The following is a 19,790-nucleotide window of genomic DNA, read 5'->3' on the forward strand; positions in this document are numbered from 1 at the left end:
AAGGAAATATCCTCCGATAACAAAGAGAAAGAAGCTTTCTGAGAAACTTCTTTGTGTTCTGTGAAATCATCTCACAGAGCTACAGCTTTCCCCTCAAGAAGCCTTTCGCTAAGACAGTTCTTGTGGAATTGGCAAAGTGATATTTGGAACGCCACAGAGGGCTATGGTGAAAAAGGAAATATCCTCAGATGAAATCTGGAAAGAAGCTTTCTGAGAAACTGCTCTGTGATATGTGACTTCCACTCACAGAGTTACATCTGTATTTCGTGGATCTCTTTGCTAGCTTTATTTCTGTGGAATCTGAGAACAGATATTTCGGATCCCTTTGAAGACAATAGGGCCAAAGGAAATATCCTCCGATAACAAAGAGAAAGAAGCTTTCTGAGAAACTTCTTTGTGTTCTGTGAAATCATCTCACAGAGTTACAGCTTTCCCCTCAACAAGCCTTGCACTAAGACAGTTCTTGTGGAATTGGCAAAGTGATATTTGGAACGCCATAGAGGGCTATGGTGAAAAAGGAAATATCCTCAGATGAAATCTGGAAAGAAGCTTTCTGAGAAACTGCTTAGTGTTCTGTTAATTCATATCACAGAGTTACATCTGTATTTCGTGGATCTCTTTGCTAGCCTAATTTCTGTGGAATCTGAGAACAGATATTTCGGATCCCTTTGAAGACTATAGGGCCAAAGGAAATATCCTCCGATAACAAAGGGAAAGAAGCTTTCTGAGAAACTTCTTTGTGTTCTGTGAAATCATCTCACAGAGTTACAGCATTCCAGTCAAGAAGCCTTTCGCTATGACAGTTCTTGTGGAATTGGCAAAGTGATATTTGGAAGGCCATAGAGGGCTATGGTGAAAAAGGAAATATCCTCAGATGAAATCTGGAAAGAAGCTTTCTGAGAAACTGCTTAGTGTTCTGTTAATTCATCTCACAGAGTTACATCTGTATTTCGTGGATCTCTTTGCTAGCCTTATATCTGTGGAATCTGAGAACAGATATTTCGGATCCCTTTGAAGACTATAGGGCCAAAGGAAATATCCTCCGATAACAAAGAGAAAGAAGCTTTCTGAGAAACTTCTTTGTGTTCTGTGAAATCATCTCACAGAGTTACAGCTTTCCCCTCAAGAAGCCTTTCGCTAAGACAGTTCTTGTGGAATTGGCAAAGTGATATTTCGAAGGCCATAGAGGGCTATGGTGAAAAAGGAAATATCATCAGATCAAATCTGGAAAGAAGCTTTCTGAAAAACTGCTTAGTGTTCTGTTAATTCATCTCATAGAATTATATCTGTATATAGTGGATCTCTTTGCTAGCCTTATTTCTGTGGAATCTGAGAACAGATATTTCCCATCCCTTTGAAGACTATAGGGCCAAAGGAAATATCCTCCGATAACAAAGAGAAAGAAGCTTTCTGAGAAACTTCTTTGTGTTCTGTGAAATCATCTCACAGAGTTACAGCTTTCCCCTCAAGAAGCCTTTCGCTAAGACAGTTCTTGTGGAATTGGCAAAGTGATATTTGGAAGGCCATAGAGGGCTATGGTGAAAAAGGAAATATCCTCAGATGAAATCTGGAAAGAATCTTTCTGAGAAACTGCTTAGTTTTCTTTTAATTCATCTCACAGACTTACATCTGTATTTCGTGGATCTCTTTGCTAGCCTTATTTCTGTGGAATCTGAGAACACATATTTCGGATCCCTTTGAAGACTATAGGACCAAAGGAAATATCCTCCGATAACAAACAGAAAGAAGCTTTCTGAGAAACTTCTTTGTGTTCTGTGAAATCATCTCACAGAGTTACAGCTTTCCCCTCAAGAAGCCTTTCGCTAAGACAGTTCTTGTGGAATTGGCAAAGTGATATTTGGAACGCCCTAGAGGGCTATGGTGAAAAAGGAAATATCCTCAGATGAAATCTGGAAAGAAGCTTTCTGAGAAACTGCTCTGTGATATGTGACTTCCACTAATAGAGTTACATCTGTATTTCGTAGATCTCTTTGCTAGCCTTATTTCTGTGGAATCTCAGAACAGATATTTCGGATCCCTTTGAAGGCTATAGGGCCAAAGGAAATATCCTCCGATAACAAAGAGAAAGAAGCTTTCTGAGAAACTTCTTTGTGTTCTGTGAAATCATCTCACAGAGTTACAGCTTTCCCCTCAAGAAGCCTTTCGCTAAGACAGTTCTTGTGGAATTGGCAAAGTGATATTTGGAAGGCCATAGAGGGCTAAGGTAAAAAAGCAAATATCCTCAGATGACATCTGGAAAGAAGCTTTCTGAGAAACTGCTTAGTGTACTGTTAATTCATCTCACAGACTTACATCTGTATTTCGTGGATCTCTTTGCTAGCCTTATTTCTGTGGAATCTGAGAACAGATATTTCGGATCCCTTTGAAGACTATAGGGCCAAAGGAAATATCCTCCGATAACAAAGAGAAAGAAGCTTTCTGAGAAACTTCTTTGTGTTCTGTGAAATCATCTCACAGAGTTACAGCTTTCCCCGCAAGAAGCCTTTCGCTAAGACAGTTCTTGTGGAATTGGCAAAGTGATATTTGGAAGGCCATAGAGGGCTATGGTGAAAAAGGAAATATCCTCAGATGAAATCTGGAAAGAAGCTTTCTGAGAAACTGCTTAGTGTTCTGTTAATTCATCTCACAGAATTACATCTGTATTTCGTGGATCTCTTTGCTGGCCTTATTTCTGTGGAATCTGAGAACAGATATTTCGGATCCCTTTGAAGACTACAGGGCCAGAGGAAATATCCTCCGATAACAAAGAGAAAGAAGCTTTCTGAGAAACTTCTTTGTGTTCTGTGAAATCATCTCACAGAGTTACAGCTTTCCCCTCAAGAAGCCTTTCGCTAAGACAGTTCTTGTGGAATTGGCAAAGTGATATTAGGGCGGCCATAGAGGGCTATGGTGAAAAAGGAAATATCCTCAGATGAAATCTGGAAAGAAGCTTTCTGAGAAACTGCTTAGTGTTCTGTTAATTCATCTCACAGACTTACATCTGTATTTCGCGGATCTCTTTGCTAGCCTTATTTCTTTGGAATCTGAGAACAGATATTTCAGATCCCTTTGAAGTCTATGGTGCCAAAGGAAATATCCTCCGATAACAAAGAGAAAGAAGCTTTCTGAGAAACTTGTTTGTGTTTTGTGAAATCATCTCACAGAGTTACAGCTTTCCCCTCAAGAAGCCTTTCGCTAAGACAGTTCTTGTGGAATTGGCAAAGTGATATTTGGAAGGCCATAGAGGGCTATGGTGATAAACGAAATATCCTCTGATGAAATCTGGAAAGAAGCTTTCTGAGAAACTGCTTAGTTTTCTTTTAATTCATCTCACAGACCTACATCTGTATTTCGTGGATCTCTTTGCTAGCCTTATTTCTGTGGAATCTGAGAACAGATATTTCGGATCCCTTTGAAGACTATAGGGCCAAAGGAAATATCCTCCGATAACAAAGAGAAAGAAGCTTTCTGAGAAACTTCTTTGTGTTCTGTGAAATCGTCTCACAGAGCTACAGCTTTCCCCTCAAGAAGCCTTTCGCTAAGACAGTTCTTGTGGAATTGGCAAAGTGATATTTGGAACGCCATAGTGGGCTATGGTGAAAAAGGAAATATCCTCAGATGAAATCTGGAAAGAAGCTTTCTGAGAAACTGCTCTGTGATATGTGACTTCCACTCACAGAGTTACATCTGTATTTCGTGGATCTCTTTGCTAGCTTTATTTCTGTGGAATCTGAGAACAGATATTTCGGATCCCTTTGAAGACTATAGGGCCAAAGGAAATATCCTCCGATAACAAAGAGAAAGAAGCTTTCTGAGAAACTTCTTGGTGGTCTGTGAAATCATCTCACAGAGTTACAGCTTTCCCCTCAACAAGCCTTTCACTAAGACAGTTCTTGTGGAATTGACAAAGTGATATTTGGAACGCCATAGAGGGCTATGGTGAAAAAGGAAATATCCTCAGATGAAATCTGGAAAGAAGCTTTCTGAGAAACTGCTTAGTGTTCTGTCAATTCATATCACAGAGTTACATCTGTATTTCGTGGATCTCTTTGCTAGCCTAATTTCTGTGGAATCTGAGAACAGATATTTCGGATCCCTTTGAAGACTATAGGGCCAAAGGAAATATCCTCCGATAACAAAGAGAAAGAAGGTTTCTGAGAAACTTCTTTGTGTTCTGTGAAATCATCTCACAGAGTTACAGCTTTCCCCTCAAGAAGCCTTTCGCTAAGACAGTTGTTGTGGAATTGGCAAAGTGATATTTGGAACGCCATAGAGGGCTATGTTGAAAAAGGAAATATCCTCAGATGAAATCTGGAAAGAAGCTTTCTGAGAAACTGCTCTGTGATATGTGACTTCCACTCACAGAGTTGCATCCGTGTTTCGTGGATCTCTTTGCTAGCCTTATTTCTGTGGAATCTGAGTACAGATATTTCGGATCCCTTTGAAGACTATAGGGCCAAAGGAAATATCCTCTGATAAGAAATAGAAAGAAGCTTTCTGAGAAACTTCTTTGTGTTCTGTGAAATCATCTCACAGAGTTACAGCTTTCCCCTCAAGAAGCCTTTCGCTAAAACAGTTCTTGTGGAATTGGCAAAGTGATATTTGGAAGGCCATAGAGGGCTATGGTGAAAAAGGAAATATCCTCAGATGAAATCTGGAAAGAAGCTTTCTGAGAAACTGCTTAGTGTTCTGTTAATTCATCTCACAGAATTACATCTGTATTTCGTGGATCTCTTTGCTAGCCTTATTTCTGTGGAATCTGAGAACAGATATTTCGGATCCCTTTGAAGACTATAGGGCCAGAGGAAATATCCTCCGATAACAAAGAGAAAGAAGCTTTCTGAGAAACTTCTTTGTGTTCTGTGAAATCATCTCACAGAGTTACAGCTTTCCCCTCAAGAAGCCTTTCGCTAAGACATTTCTTGTGGAATTGGCAAAGTGATATTAGGGCGGCCATAGAGGGCTATGGTGAAAAAGGAAATATCCTCAGATGAAATCTGGAAAGAAGCTTTCTGAGAAACTGCTTAGTGTTCTGTTAATTCATCTCACAGACTTACATCTGTATTTCGCGGATCTCTTTGCTAGCCTTATTTCTTTGGAATCTGAGAACAGATATTTCAGATCCCTTTGAAGTCTACAGGGCCAAAGGAAATATCCTCCGATAACAAAGAGAAAGAAGCTTTCTGAGAAACTTCTTTGTGTTCTGTGAAATCATCTCACAGAGTTACAGCTTTCCCCTCAAGAAGCCTTTCGCTAAGACAGTTCTTGTGGAATTGGCAAAGTGATATTTGGAACGCCACAGAGGCCTATGGTGAAAAAGGAAATATCCTCAGATGAAATCTGGAAAGAAGCTTTCTGAGAAACTGCTCTGTGATATGTGACTTCCACTCACAGAGTTACATCTGTATTTCGTGGATCTCTTTGCTAGCTTTATTTCTGTGGAATCTGAGAACAGATATTTCGGAACCCTTTGAAGACTATAGGGCCAAAGGAAATATCCTCCGATAACAAAGAGAAAGAAGCTTTCTGAGAAACTTCTTTGTGTTCTGTGAAATCATCTCACAGAGTTACAGCTTTCCCCTCAACAAGCCTTTCACTAAGACAGTTCTTGTGGAATTGGCAAAGTGATATTTGGAACGCCATAGAGGGCTATGGTGAAAAAGGAAATATCCTCAGATGAAATCTGGAAAGAAGCTTTCTGAGAAACTGCTTAGTGTTCTGTCAATTCATATCACAGAGTTACATCTGTATTTCGTGGATCTCTTTGCTAGCCTAGTTTCTGTGGAATCTGAGAACAGATATTTCGGATCCCTTTGAAGACTATAGGGCCAAAGGAAATATCCTCCGATAACAAAGAGAAAGAAGCTTTCTGAGAAACTTCTTTGTGTTCTGTGAAATCATCTCACAGAGTTACAGCATTCCCCTCAAGAAGCCTTTCGCTAAGACAGTTCTTGTGGAATTGCAAAGTGATATTTGGAAGGCCATAGAGGGCTATGTTGAAAAAGGAAATATCCTCAGATGAAATCTGGAAAGAAGCTTTCTGAGAATCTGCTTAGTGTTCTGTTAATTCATCTCACAGACTTACATCTGTATTTCGTGGATCTCTTTGCTAGCCTTATTTCTGTGGAATCTGAGAACAGATATTTCGGATCCCTTTGAAGACTATAGGGCCAAAGGAAATATCCTCCAATAACAAAGAGAAAGAAGCTTTCTGAGAAACTTCTTTGTGTTCTGTGAAATCATCTCACAGAGTTACAGCTTTCCCCTCAAGAAGCCTTTCCCTAAGACAGTTCTTGTGGAATTGCCAAAGTGATATTTGGAATGCCATAGAGGGCTATGGTGAAAAAGGAAATATCCTCAGATGAAATCTGGAAAGAAGCTTTCTGAGAAACTGCTTAGTGTTCTGTTAATTCATCTCACAGAGTTACATCTGTATTTCGTGGATCTCTTTGCTAGCCTTATTTCTGTGGAATCTGAGAACAGATATTTCGGATCCCTTTGAAGACTATAGGGCCAAAGGAAATATCCTCCGATAACAAAGAGAAAGAAGCTTTCTGAGAAAATTCTTTGTGTTCTGTGAAATCATCTCACAGAGTTACAGCTTTCCCCTCAAGAAGACTTTCGCTAAGACAGTTCTTGTGGAATTGGCAAAGTGATATTTCGAAGGCCATAGAGGGCTATGGTGAAAAAGGAAATATCATCAGATGAAATCTGGAAAGAAGCTTTCTGAGAAACTGCTTAGTGTTCTGTTAATTCATCTCATAGAATTACATCTGTATATCGTGGATCTCTTTGCTAGCCTTATTTCTGTGGAATCTGAGAACAGATATTTCGGATCCCTTTGAAGAGTATAGGGCCAAAGGAAATATCCTCCGATAACAAAGAGAAAGAAGCTTTCTGAGAAACTTCTTTGTGTTCTGTGAAATCATCTCACAGAGTTACAGCTTTCCCCTCAAGAAGCCTTTCGCTAAGGCAGTTCTTGTGGAATTGGCAAAGTGATATTTGGAAGGCCATAGAGGGCTATGGTGAAAAAGGAAATATCCTCAGATGAAATCTGGAAAGAAGCTTTCTGAGAAACTGCTTAGTTTTCTGTTAATTCATCTCACAGACTTACATCTGTATTTCGTGGATCTCTTTGCTAGCCTTATTTCTGTGGAATCTGAGAACAGATATTTCGGATCCCTTTGAAGACTCCAGGGCCAAAGGAAATATCCTCCGATAACAAAGAGAAAGAAGCTTTCTGAGAAACTTCTTTGTGTTCTGTGAAATCATCTCACAGAGTTACAGCTTTCCCCTCAAGAAGCCTTTCGCTAAGACAGTTCTTGTGGAATTGGCAAAGTGATATTTGGAACGCCCTAGAGGGCTATGGTGAAAAACGAAATATCCTCAGATGAAATCTGGAAAGAAGCTTTCTGAGAAACTGCTCTGTGATATGTGACTTCCACTCACAGAGTTACATCTGTATTTCGTGGATCTCTTTGCTAGCCTTATTTCTGTGGAATCTGAGAACAGATATTTCGGATCCCTTTGAAGACTATAGGGCCAAAGGAAATATCCTCCGATAACAAAGAGAAAGAAGCTTTCTGAGAAACTTCTTTGTGTTCTGTGAAATCATCTCACATCGCTACAGCTTTCCCCTCAAGAAGCCTTTTGCTAAGACAGTTCTTGTGGAATTGGCAAAGTGATATTTGGAACGCCATAGAGGGCTATGGTGAAAAAGGAAATATCCTCAGATGAAATCTGGAAAGAAGCTTTCTGAGAAACTGCTCTGTGATATGTGACTTCCACTCACTGAGTTACATCTGTATTTCGTGGATCTCTTTGCTAGCCTTATTTTTGTGGAATCTGAGAACAGATATTTCGGATCCCTTTGAAGACTATAGGGCCAAAGGAAATATCCTCCGATAACAAAGAGAAAGAAGCTTTCTGAGAAACTTCTTTGTGTTCTGTGAAATCATCTCACAGAGTTACAGCTTTCCCCTCAAGAAGACTTTCACTAAGACAGTTCTTGTGGAATTGGCAAAGTGATATTTGGAACGCCATAGAGGGCTATGTTGAAAAAGGAAATATCCTCAGATGAAATCTGGAAAGAAGCTTTCTGAGAAACTGCTTAGTGTTCTGTTAATTCATCTCACAGACTTACATCTGTATTTCGTGGATCTCTTTGCTAGCCTTATTTCTGTGGAATCTGAGAACAGATATTTCGGATCCCTTTGAAGACTATAGGGCCAAAGGAAATATGCTCCTATAACAAAGAGAAGGAAGCTTTCTGAGAAACTTCTTTGTGTTCTGTGAAATCATCTCACAGAGTTACAGCTTTCCCCTCAAGAAGCCTTTCGCTATGACAGTTCTTGTGGAATTGGCAAAGTGATATTTGGAACGCCATAGAGGGCTATGGTGAAAAAGGAAATATCCTCAAATGAAATCTGGAAAGAAGCTTTCTGAGAAACATCTCTGTTATATGTGACTTCCACTCACAGAGTTACATCTGTATTTCGTGGATCTCTTTGCTAGCCTTATTTCTGTTGAATCTGAGAACAGATATTTCGGATCCCTTTGAAACTATAGGGCCGAAGGAAATATCCTCCGATAACAAAGAGAAAGAAGCTTTCTGAGAAACTTCTCTGTGTTCTGTGAAATCATCTCACAGAGTTACAGCTTTCCCCTCAAGAAGCCTTTCGCTAAGACAGTTCTTGTGGAATTGGCAAAGTGATATTTGGAACGCCATAGAGGGCTATGGTGAAAAAGGAAATATCCTCAGATGAAGTCTGGAAAGAAGCTTTCTGAGAAACTGCTTAGTTTTCTGTTAATTCATCTCACAGACTTACATCTGTATTTCGTGGATCTCTTTGCTAGCCTTATTTCTGTGGAATCTGAGAACAGATATTTCGGATCCCTTTGAAGACTCCAGGGCCAAAGGAAATATCCTCCGATAACAAAGAGAAAGAAGCTTTCTGAGAAACTTCTTTGTGTTCTGTGAAATCATCTCACAGAGTTACAGCTTTCCCCTCAAGAAGCCTTTCGCTAAGACAGTTCTTGTGGAATTGGCAAAGTGATATTTGGAACGCCCTAGAGGGCTATGGTGAAAAACGAAATATCCTCAGATGAAATCTGGAAAGAAGCTTTCTGAGAAACTGCTCTGTGATATGTGACTTCCACTCACAGAGTTACATCTGTATTTCGTGGATCTCTTTGCTAGCCTTATTTCTGTGGAATCTGAGAACAGATATTTCGGATCCCTTTGAAGACTATAGGGCCAAAGGAAATATCCTCCGATAACAAAGAGAAAGAAGCTTTCTGAGAAACTTCTTTGTGTTCTGTGAAATCATCTCACAGAGTTACAGCTTTCCCCTCAAGAAGCCTTTTGCTAAGACAGTTCTTGTGGAATTGGCAAAGTGATATTTGGAACGCCATAGAGGGCTATGGTGAAAAAGGAAATATCCTCAGATGAAATCTGGAAAGAAGCTTTCTGAGAAACTGCTCTGTGATATGTGACTTCCACTCACTGAGTTACATCTGTATTTCGTGGATCTCTTTGCTAGCCTTATTTTTGTGGAATCTGAGAACAGATATTTCGGATCCCTTTGAAGACTATAGGGCCAAAGGAAATATCCTCCGATAACAAAGAGAAAGAAGCTTTCTGAGAAACTTCTTTGTGTTCTGTGAAATCATCTCACAGAGTTACAGCTTTCCCCTCAAGAAGACTTTCACTAAGACAGTTCTTGTGGAATTGGCAAAGTGATATTTGGAACGCCATAGAGGGCTATGGTGAAAAAGGAAATATCCTCAGATGAAATCTGGAAAGAAGCTTTCTGAGAAACTGCTTAGTGTTCTGTTAATTCATCTCACAGACTTACATCTGTATTTCGTGGATCTCTTTGCTAGCCTTATTTCTGTGGAATCTGAGAACAGATATTTCGGATCCCTTTGAAGACTATAGGGCCAAAGGAAATATGCTCCTATAACAAAGAGAAGGAAGCTTTCTGAGAAACTTCTTTGTGTTCTGTGAAATCATCTCACAGAGTTACAGCTTTCCCCTGAAGAAGCCTTTCGCTATGACAGTTCTTGTGGAATTGGCAAAGTGATATTTGGAACGCCATAGAGGGCTATGGTGAAAAAGGAAATATCCTCAAATGAAATCTGGAAAGAAGCTTTCTGAGAAACATCTCTGTTATATGTGACTTCCACTCACAGAGTTACATCTGTATTTCGTGGATCTCTTTGCTAGCCTTATTTCTGTGGAATCTGAGAACAGATATTTCGGATCCCTTTGAAACTATAGGGCCGAAGGAAATATCCTCCGATAACAAAGAGAAAGAAGCTTTCTGAGAAACTTCTCTGTGTTCTGTGAAATCATCTCACAGAGTTACAGCTTTCCCCTCAAGAAGCCTTTCGCTAAGACAGTTCTTGTGGAATTGGCAAAGTGATATTTGGAACGCCATAGAGGGCTATGGTGAAAAAGGAAATATCCTCAGATGAAGTCTGGAAAGAAGCTTTCTGAGAAACTGCTCTGTGATATGTGACTTCCACTCACAGAGTTACATCTCTATTTCGTGGATCTCTTTGCTAGCCTTATTTCTGTGGAATCTGAGAACAGATATTTCGGATCCCTTTGAAGACTATAGGGCCAAAGGAAATATCCTCCGATAACAAAGAGAAGGAAGCTTTCTGAGAAACTTCTTTGTGTTCTGTGAAATCATCACACAGAGTTACAGCTTTCCCCTCAAGAAGCCTTTCGCTAAGACAGTTCTTGTGGAATTGGCAAAGTGATATTTGGAACGCCATAGAGGGCTATGGTGAAAAAGGAAATATCCTCAGTTGAAATCTGGAAAGAAGCTTTCTGAGAAACTGCTCTGTGATATGTGACTTCCACTCACAGAGTTACATCTGTATTTCGTGGATCTCTTTGCTAGCCTTATTTCTGTGGAATCTGAGAACAGATATTTCGGATCCCTTTGAAGACTATAGGGCCAAAGGAAATATCCTCTGATAACAAAGAGAAAGAAGCTTTCTGAGAAACTTCTTTGTGTTCTGTGAAATCATCTCACAGAGTTACAGCTTTCCCCTCAAGAAGCCTTTCGCTAAGACAGTTCTTGTGGAATTGGCAACGTGATATGTGGAAGCCCATAGAGGGCTATGGTGATAAAGGAAATATCCACAGATGAAATCTGGAAAGAAGCTTTCTGAGAAACTGCTTAGTGTTCTGTTAATTCATCTGACAGAATAACATCTGTATTTCGTGGATCTCTTTGCTAGCCTTATTTCTGTGCAATCTGAGAACAGATATTTCGGATCCCTTTGAAGACTATAGGGCCAAAGGAAATATCCTCCGATAACAAAGAGAAAGAAACTTTCTGAGAAACTTCTTTGTGTTCTGTGAAATCATCTCACAGAGTTACAGCTTTCCCCTCAAGAAGCCTTTCGCTAAGACAGTTCTTGTGGAATTGGCAAAGTGATATGTGGAACCCCTAGAGGGCTATGGTGAAAAAGGAAATATCCTCAGATGAAATCTGGAAAGAAGCTTTCTGAGAAACTGCTTAGTGTTCTGTCAATTCATCTCACAGAGTAACATCTGTATTTCGTGGATCTCTTTGCTAGCCTAATTTCTGTGGAATCAGAGAACAGATATTTCCCATCCCTTTGAAGACTATAGGGCCAAAGGAAATATCCTCCGATAACAAAGAGAAAGAAGCTTTCTGAGAAACTTCTTTGTGTTCTGTGAAATCATCTCACAGAGTTACAGGTTTCCCCTAAAGAAGCCTTTCACTAAGACAGTTCTTGTGGAATTTGCAAAGTGATATTTGGAACGCCATAGAGGGCTATGGTGAAAAAGGAAATATCCTCAGATGAAATCTGGAAAGAAGCTTTCTGAGAAACTGCTTAGTGTTCTGTCAATTCATATCACAGAGTTACATCTGTATTTCGTGGATCTCTTTGCTAGCCTAATTTCTGTGGAATCTGAGAACAGATATTTCGGATCTCTTTGAAGACTATAGGGCCAAAGGAAATATCCTCCGATAACAAAGAGAAAGAAGCTTTCTGAGAAACTTCTTTGTGTTCTGTGAAATCATCTCACAGAGTTACAGCATTCCCCTCAAGAAGCCTTTCGCTAAGACAGTTCTTGTGGAATTGGCAAAGTGATATTTGGAAGGCCATAGAGGGCTATGGTGAAAAAGGAAATATCCTCAGATGAAATCTGGAAAGAAGCTTTCTGAGAAACTGCTTAGTGTTCTGTTAATTCATCTCACAGAGTTACATCTGTATTTCGTGGATCTCTTTGCTAGCCTTATTTCTGTGGAATCTGAGAACAGATATTTCGGATCCCTTTGAAGACTATAGGGCCAAAGGAAATATCCTCCGATAACAAAGAGAAAGAAGCTTTCTGAGAAACTTCTTTGTGTTCTGTGAAATCATCTCACAGAGTTACAGCTTTCCCCTCAAGAAGCCTTTCGCTAAGACAGTTCTTGTGGAATTGGCAAAGTGATATTTCGAAGGCCATAGAGGGCTATGGTGAAAAAGGAAATATCATCAGATGAAATCTGGAAAGAAGCTTTCTGAGAAACTGCTTAGTGTTCTGTTAATTCATCTCATAGAATTACATCTGTATATCGTGGATCTCTTTGCTAGCCTTATTTCTGTGGAATCTGAGAACAGATATTTCGGATCCCTTTGAAGAGTATAGGGCCAAAGGAAATATCCTCCGATAACAAAGAGAAAGAAGCTTTCTGAGAAACTTCTTTGTGTTCTGTGAAATCATCTCACAGAGTTACAGCTTTCCCCTCAAGAAGCCTTTCGCTAAGGCAGTTCTTGTGGAATTGGCAAAGTGATATTTGGAAGGCCATAGAGGGCTATGGTGAAAAAGGAAATATCCTCAGATGAAATCTGGAAAGAAGCTTTCTGAGAAACTGCTTAGTTTTCTGTTAATTCATCTCACAGACTTACATCTGTATTTCGTGGATCTCTTTGTTAGCCTTATTTCTGATGAATCTGAGAACAGATATTTCGGATCCCTTTGAAGACTCCAGGGCCAAAGGAAATATCCTCCGATAACAAAGAGAAAGAAGCTTTCTGAGAAACTTCTTTGTGTTCTGTGAAATCATCTCACAGAGTTACAGCTTTCCCCTCAAGAAGCCTTTCGCTAAGACAGTTCTTGTGGAATTGGCAAAGTGATATTTGGAACGCCCTAGAGGGCTAAGTTGAAAAAGGAAATATCCTCAGATGAAATCTGGAAAGAAGCTTTCTGAGAAACTGCTTTGTGATATGTGACTTCCACTCACAGAGTTACATCTGTATTTCGTGGATCTCTTTGCTAGCCTTATTTCTGTGGAATCTGAGAACAGATATTTCGGATCCCTTTGAAGACTATAGGGCCAAAGGAAATATCCTCCGATAACAAAGAGAAAGAAGCTTTCTGAGAAACTTCTTTGTGTTCTGTGAAATCATCTCACATCGTTACAGCTTTCCCCTCAAGAAGCCTTTTGCTAAGACAGTTCTTGTGGAATTGGCAAAGTGATATTTGGAACGCCATAGAGGGCTCTGGTGAAAAAGGAAATATCCTCAGATGAAATCTGGAAAGAAGCTTTCTGAGAAACTGCTTAGTGTTCTGTTAATTCATCTCACAGACTTACATCTGTATTTCGTGGATCTCTTTGCTATCCTTATTTCTGTGGAATCTGAGAACAGATATTTCGGATCCCTTTGAAGACTATAGGGCCAAAGGAAATATCCTCCTATAACAAAGAGAAGGAAGCTTTCTGAGAAACTTCTTTGTGTTCTGTGAAATCATCTCACAGAGTTACAGCTTTCCCCTCAAGAAGCCTTTCGCTATGACAGTTCTTGTGGAATTGGCAAAGTGATATTTGGAACGCCATAGAGGGCTATGGTGAAAAAGGAAATATCCTCAAATGAAATCTGGAAAGAAGCTTTCTGAGAAACATCTCTGTTATATGTGACTTCCACTCACAGAGTTACATCTGTATTTCGTGGATCTCTTTGCTAGCCTTATTTCTGTGGAATCTGAGAACAGATATTTCGGATCCCTTTGAAACTATAGGGCCGAAGGAAATATCCTCCGATAACAAAGAGAAAGAAGCTTTCTGAGAAACTTCTCTGTGTTCTGTGAAATCATCTCACAGAGTTACAGCTTTCCCCTCAAGAAGCCTTTCGCTAAGACAGTTCTTGTGGAATTGGCAAAGTGATATTTGGAACGCCATAGAGGGCTATGGTGAAAAAGGAAATATCCTCAGATGAAGTCTGGAAAGAAGCTTTCTGAGAAACTGCTCTGTGATATGTGACTTCCACTCACAGAGTTACATCTCTATTTCGTGGATCTCTTTGCTAGCCTTATTTCTGTGGAATCTGAGAACAGATATTTCGGATCCCTTTGAAGACTATAGGGCCAAAGGAAATATCCTCCGATAACAAAGAGAAGGAAGCTTTCTGAGAAACTTCTTTGTGTTCTGTGAAATCATCACACAGAGTTACAGCTTTCCCCTCAAGAAGCCTTTCGCTAAGACAGTTCTTGTGGAATTGGCAAAGTGATATTTGGAACGCCATAGAGGGCTATGGTGAAAAAGGAAATATCCTCAGATGAAATCTGGAAAGAAGCTTTCTGAGAAACTGCTCTGTGATATGTGACTTCCACTCACAGAGTTACATCTGTATTTCGTGGATCTCTTTGCTAGCCTTATTTCTGTGGAATCTGAGAACAGATATTTCGGATCCCTTTGAAGACTATAGGGCCAAAGGAAATATCCTCCGATAACAAAGAGAAAGAAGCTTTCTGAGAAACTTCTTTGTGTTCTGTGAAATCATCTCACAGAGTTACAGCTTTCCCCTCAAGAAGCCTTTCGCTAAGACAGTTCTTGTGGAATTGGCAACGTGATATGTGGAAGCCCATAGAGGGCTATGGTGATAAAGGAAATATCCACAGATGAAATCTGGAAAGAAGCTTTCTGAGAAACTGCTTAGTGTTCTGTTAATTCATCTGACAGAATAACATCTGTATTTCGTGGATCTCTTTGCTAGCCTTATTTCTGTGGAATCTGAGAACAGATATTTCGGATCCCTTTGAAGACTATAGGGCCAAAGGAAATATCCTCCGATAACAAAGAGAAAGAAACTTTCTGAGAAACTTCTTTGTGTTCTGTGAAATCATCTCACAGAGTTACAGCTTTCCCCTCAAGAAGCCTTTCGCTAAGACAGTTCTTGTGGAATTGGCAAAGTGATATGTGGAACCCCTAGAGGGCTATGGTGAAAAAGGAAATATCCTCAGATGAAATCTGGAAAGAAGCTTTCTGAGAAACTGCTTAGTGTTCTGTCAATTCATCTCACAGAGTAACATCTGTATTTCGTGGATCTCTTTGCTAGCCTAATTTCTGTGGAATCAGAGAACAGATATTTCCCATCCCTTTGAAGACTATAGGGCCAAAGGAAATATCCTCCGATAACAAAGAGAAAGAAGCTTTCTGAGAAACTTCTTTGTGTTCTGTGAAATCATCTCACAGAGTTACAGGTTTCCCCTAAAGAAGCCTTTCACTAAGACAGTTCTTGTGGAATTTGCAAAGTGATATTTGGAACGCCATAGAGGGCTATGGTGAAAAAGGAAATATCCTCAGATGAAATTTGGAAAGAAGCTTTCTGAGAAACTGCTTAGTGTTCTGTTAGTTCTTCTCACAGAGTTACATCTGTATTTCATGGATGTCTTTGCTCGACTTATTTCTGTGGAATCTGAGAACAGATATTTCGGATCCCTTTGAAGACTATAGGGCCAAAGGAAATATCCTCCGATAACAAAGAGAAAGAAGCTTTCTGAGAAACTTCTTTGTGTTCTGTGAAATCATCTCACAGAGTTACAGCTTTCCCCTCAAGAAGCCTTTCGCTAAGACAGTTCTTGTGGAATTGGCAAAGTGATATTTGGAACGCCATAGAGGGCTATGGTGAAAAAGGAAATATCCTCAGATGAAATCTGGAAAGAAGCTTTCTGAGAAACTGCTCTGTGATATGTGACTTCCACTCACAGAGTTACATCTGTATTTCGTGGATCTCTTTGCTAGTCTTATTTCTGTGGAATCTGAGAACAGATATTTCGGATCCCTTTGAAGACTATAGGGCCAAAGGAAATATCCTCCGATAACAAAGAGAAAGAAGCTTTCTGAGAAACTTCTTTGTGTTCTGTGAAATCATCTCACAGAGTTACAGCTTTCCCCTCAAGAAGCCTTTCGCTAAGACAGTTCTTGTGGAATTGGCAACGTGATATGTGGAAGCCCATAGAGGGCTATGGTGATAAAGGAATATCCAGAGATGAAATCTGGAAAGAAGCTTTCTGAGAAACTGCTTAGTGTTCTGTTAATTCATCTGACAGAATAACATCTGTATTTCGTGGATCTCTTTGCTAGCCTTATTTCTGTGGAATCTGAGAACAGATATTTCGGATCCCTTTGAAGACTATAGGGCCAAAGGAAATATCCTCCGATAACAAAGAGAAAGAAACTTTCTGAGAAACTTCTTTGTGTTCTGTGAAATCATCTCACAGAGTTACAGCTTTCCCCTCAAGAAGCCTTTCGCTAAGACAGTTCTTGTGGAATTGGCAAAGTGATATGTGGAAGCCCATAGAGGGCTATGGTGAAAAAGGAAATATCCTCAGATGAAATCTGGAAAGAAGCTTTCTGGGAAACTGCTTAGTGTTCTGTTAATTCATCTCACAGAGTAACATCTGTATTTCGAGGATCTCTTTGCTAGCCTAATTTCTGTGGAATCAGAGAACAGATATTTCCCATCCCTTTGAAGACTATAGGGCCAAAGGAAATATCCTCCGATAACAAAGAGAAAGAAGCTTTCTGAGAAACTTCTTTGTGTTCTGTGAAATCATCTCACAGAGTTACAGCTTTCCCCTCAAGAAGCCTTTCGCTAAGACAGTTCTTGTGGAATTGGCAAAGTGATATTTGGAAGGCCATAGAGGGCTATGGTGAAAAAGGAAATATCCTCAGATGAAATCTGGAAAGAAGCTTTCTGAGAAACTGCTTAGTGTTCTGTTAATTCATCTCATACAATTACATCTGTATTTCGTGGATCTCTTTGCTAGCCTTATTTCTGTGGAATCTGAGAACAGATATTTCGGATCCCTTTGAAGACTATAGGGCCAAAGGAAATATCCTCCGATAACAAAGAGAAAGAAGCTTTCTGAGAAACTTCTTTGTGTTCTGTGAAATCATCTCACAGAGTTACAGCTTTCCCCTCAAGAAGCCTTTCGCTAAGACAGTTCTTGTGGAATTGGCAAAGTGATATTTGGAACGCCATAGAGGGCTATGGTGAAAAAGGAAATATCCTCAGATGAAATCTGGAAAGAAGCTTTCTGAGAAACTGCTCTGTGATATGTGACTTCCACTCCCAGAGTTACATCTGTATTTCGTGGATCTCTTTGCTAGTCTTATTTCTGTGGAATCTGAGAACAGATATTTCGGATCCCTTTGAAGACTATAGGGCCAAAGGAAATATCCTCCGATAACAAAGAGAAAGAAGCTTTCTGAGAAACTTCTTTGTGTTCTGTGAAATCATCTCACAGAGTTACAGCTTTCCCCTCAAGAAGCCTTTCGCTAAGACAGTTCTTGTGGAATTGGCAACGTGATATTTGGAATGCCATAGAGGGCTATGGTGATAAAGGAATATCCACAGATGAAATCTGGAAAGAAGCTTTCTGAGAAACTGCTTAGTGTTCTGTTAATTCATCTGACAGAATAACATCTGTATTTCGTGGATCTCTTTGCTAGCCTTATTTCTGTGGAATCTGAGAAGAGATATTTCGGATCCCTTTGAAGACTATAGGGCCAAAGGAAATATCCTCCGATAACAAAGAGAAAGAAACTTTCTGAGAAACTTCTTTGTGTTCTGTGAAATCATCTCACAGAGTTACAGCTTTCCCCTCAAGAAGCCTTTCGCTAAGACAGTTCTTGTGGAATTGGCAAAGTGATATGTGGAAGCCCATAGAGGGCTATGGTGAAAAAGGAAATATCCTCAGATGAAATCTGGAAAGAAGCTTTCTGGGAAACTGCTTAGTGTTCTGTTAATTCATCTCACAGAGTAACATCTGTATTTCGAGGATCTCTTTGCTAGCCTAATTTCTGTGGAATCAGAGAACAGATATTTCCCATCCCTTTGAAGACTATAGGGCCAAAGGAAATATCCTCCGATAACAAAGAGAAAGGAGCTTTCTGAGAAACTTCTTTGTGTTCTGTGAAATCATCTCACAGAGTTACAGCTTTCCCCTCAAGAAGCCTTTCGCTAAGACAGTTCTTATGGAATTGGCAAAGTGATATTTGGAAGCCCATAGAGGGCTATGGTGAAAAAAGAAATATCCTCAGATGAAATCTGGAAAGAAGCTTTCTGAGAAACTGCTTAGTGTTCTCTTAATTCATCTCACAGAGTTACACCTGTATTTCGTGGATCTCTTTGCTAGCCTTATTTCTGTGGAATCTGAGAACAGATATTTCGGATCCCTTTGAAGACTATAGGGGCAAAGGAAATATCCTCCGATAACAAAGAGAAAGAAGATTTCTGAGAAACTTCTTTGTGTTCTGTGAAATCATCTCACAGAGTTACAGCTTTCCCCTCAAGAAGCCATTCGCTAAGACAGTTCTTGTGGAATTGGCAAAGTGATATTTGGAACGCCATAGAGGGCTATGGAGAAAAAGGAAATATCCTCAGATGAAATCTGGAAAGAAGCTTTCTGAGAAACTGCTTAGTGTTCTGTTATTTCATCTCACAGAGTTACATCTGTATTTCGTGGATCTCTTTGTTAGCCTTATTTCTGTGGAATCTGAGAACAGATATTTCGGATCCCTTTGAAGACTATAGGGCCAAAGGAAATATCCTCCGATAACAAAGAGAAAGAAGCTTTCTGAGAAACTTCTTTGGGTTCTGTGAAATCATCTCACAGAGTTACAGCTTTCCCATCAAGAAGCCTTTCGCTAAGACAGTTCTTGTGGTATTGGCAAAGTGATATTTGGAACGCCCTAGAGGGCTATGGTGAAAAAGGAAATATCCTCAGATGAAATCTGGAAAGAAGCTTTCTGAGAAACTGCTCTGTTATATGTGACTTCCATTCAAAGAGTTACATATGTATTTCGTGGATCTCTTTGCTAGCCTTATTTCTGTGGAATCTGAGAACAGATATTTCGGTTCCCTTTGAAGACTATAGGGCCAAAGGAAATATCCTCCGATAACAAAGAGAAAGAAGCTTTCTGAGAAACTTCTTTGTGTTCTGTGAAATCATCTCACAGAGTTACAGCTTTCCCCTCAAGAAGCCTTTCGCTAAGACAGTTCTTGTGGAATTGGCAAAGTGATATTTGGAACGCCATAGTGGGCTATGGTGAAAAAGGAAATATCCTCAGATGAAGTTTGGAAAGAAGCTTTCTGAGAAACTGCTTAGTGTTCTGTTAATTCATCTCACAGAGTTACATATGTATTTCGTGGATCTCTTTGCTAGCCTTATTTCTGTGGAATCTGAGAACAGATATTTCGGATCCCTTTGAAGACTACAGGGCCAAAGGAAATATCCTCCGATAACAAAGAGAAAGAAGCTTTCTGAGAAACTTCTTTGTGTTCTTTGAAATCATCTCACAGAGTTACAGCTTTCCCCTCAAGAAGCCTTTCGCTAAGACAGTTCTTGTGGAATTGGCAAAGTGATATTTGGAAGGCCGTAGAGGGCTATGGTGAAAAAGGAAATATCCTCAGATGAAATCTGGAAAGAAGCTTTCTGAGAAACTGCTTAGTGTTCTGTTAATTCATCTGAC

This window comes from Macaca mulatta, chromosome 13 (assembly GCF_049350105.2).
Source record: "Macaca mulatta isolate MMU2019108-1 chromosome 13, T2T-MMU8v2.0, whole genome shotgun sequence".
Classification (NCBI taxonomy): Eukaryota; Metazoa; Chordata; class Mammalia; order Primates; family Cercopithecidae; genus Macaca; species Macaca mulatta.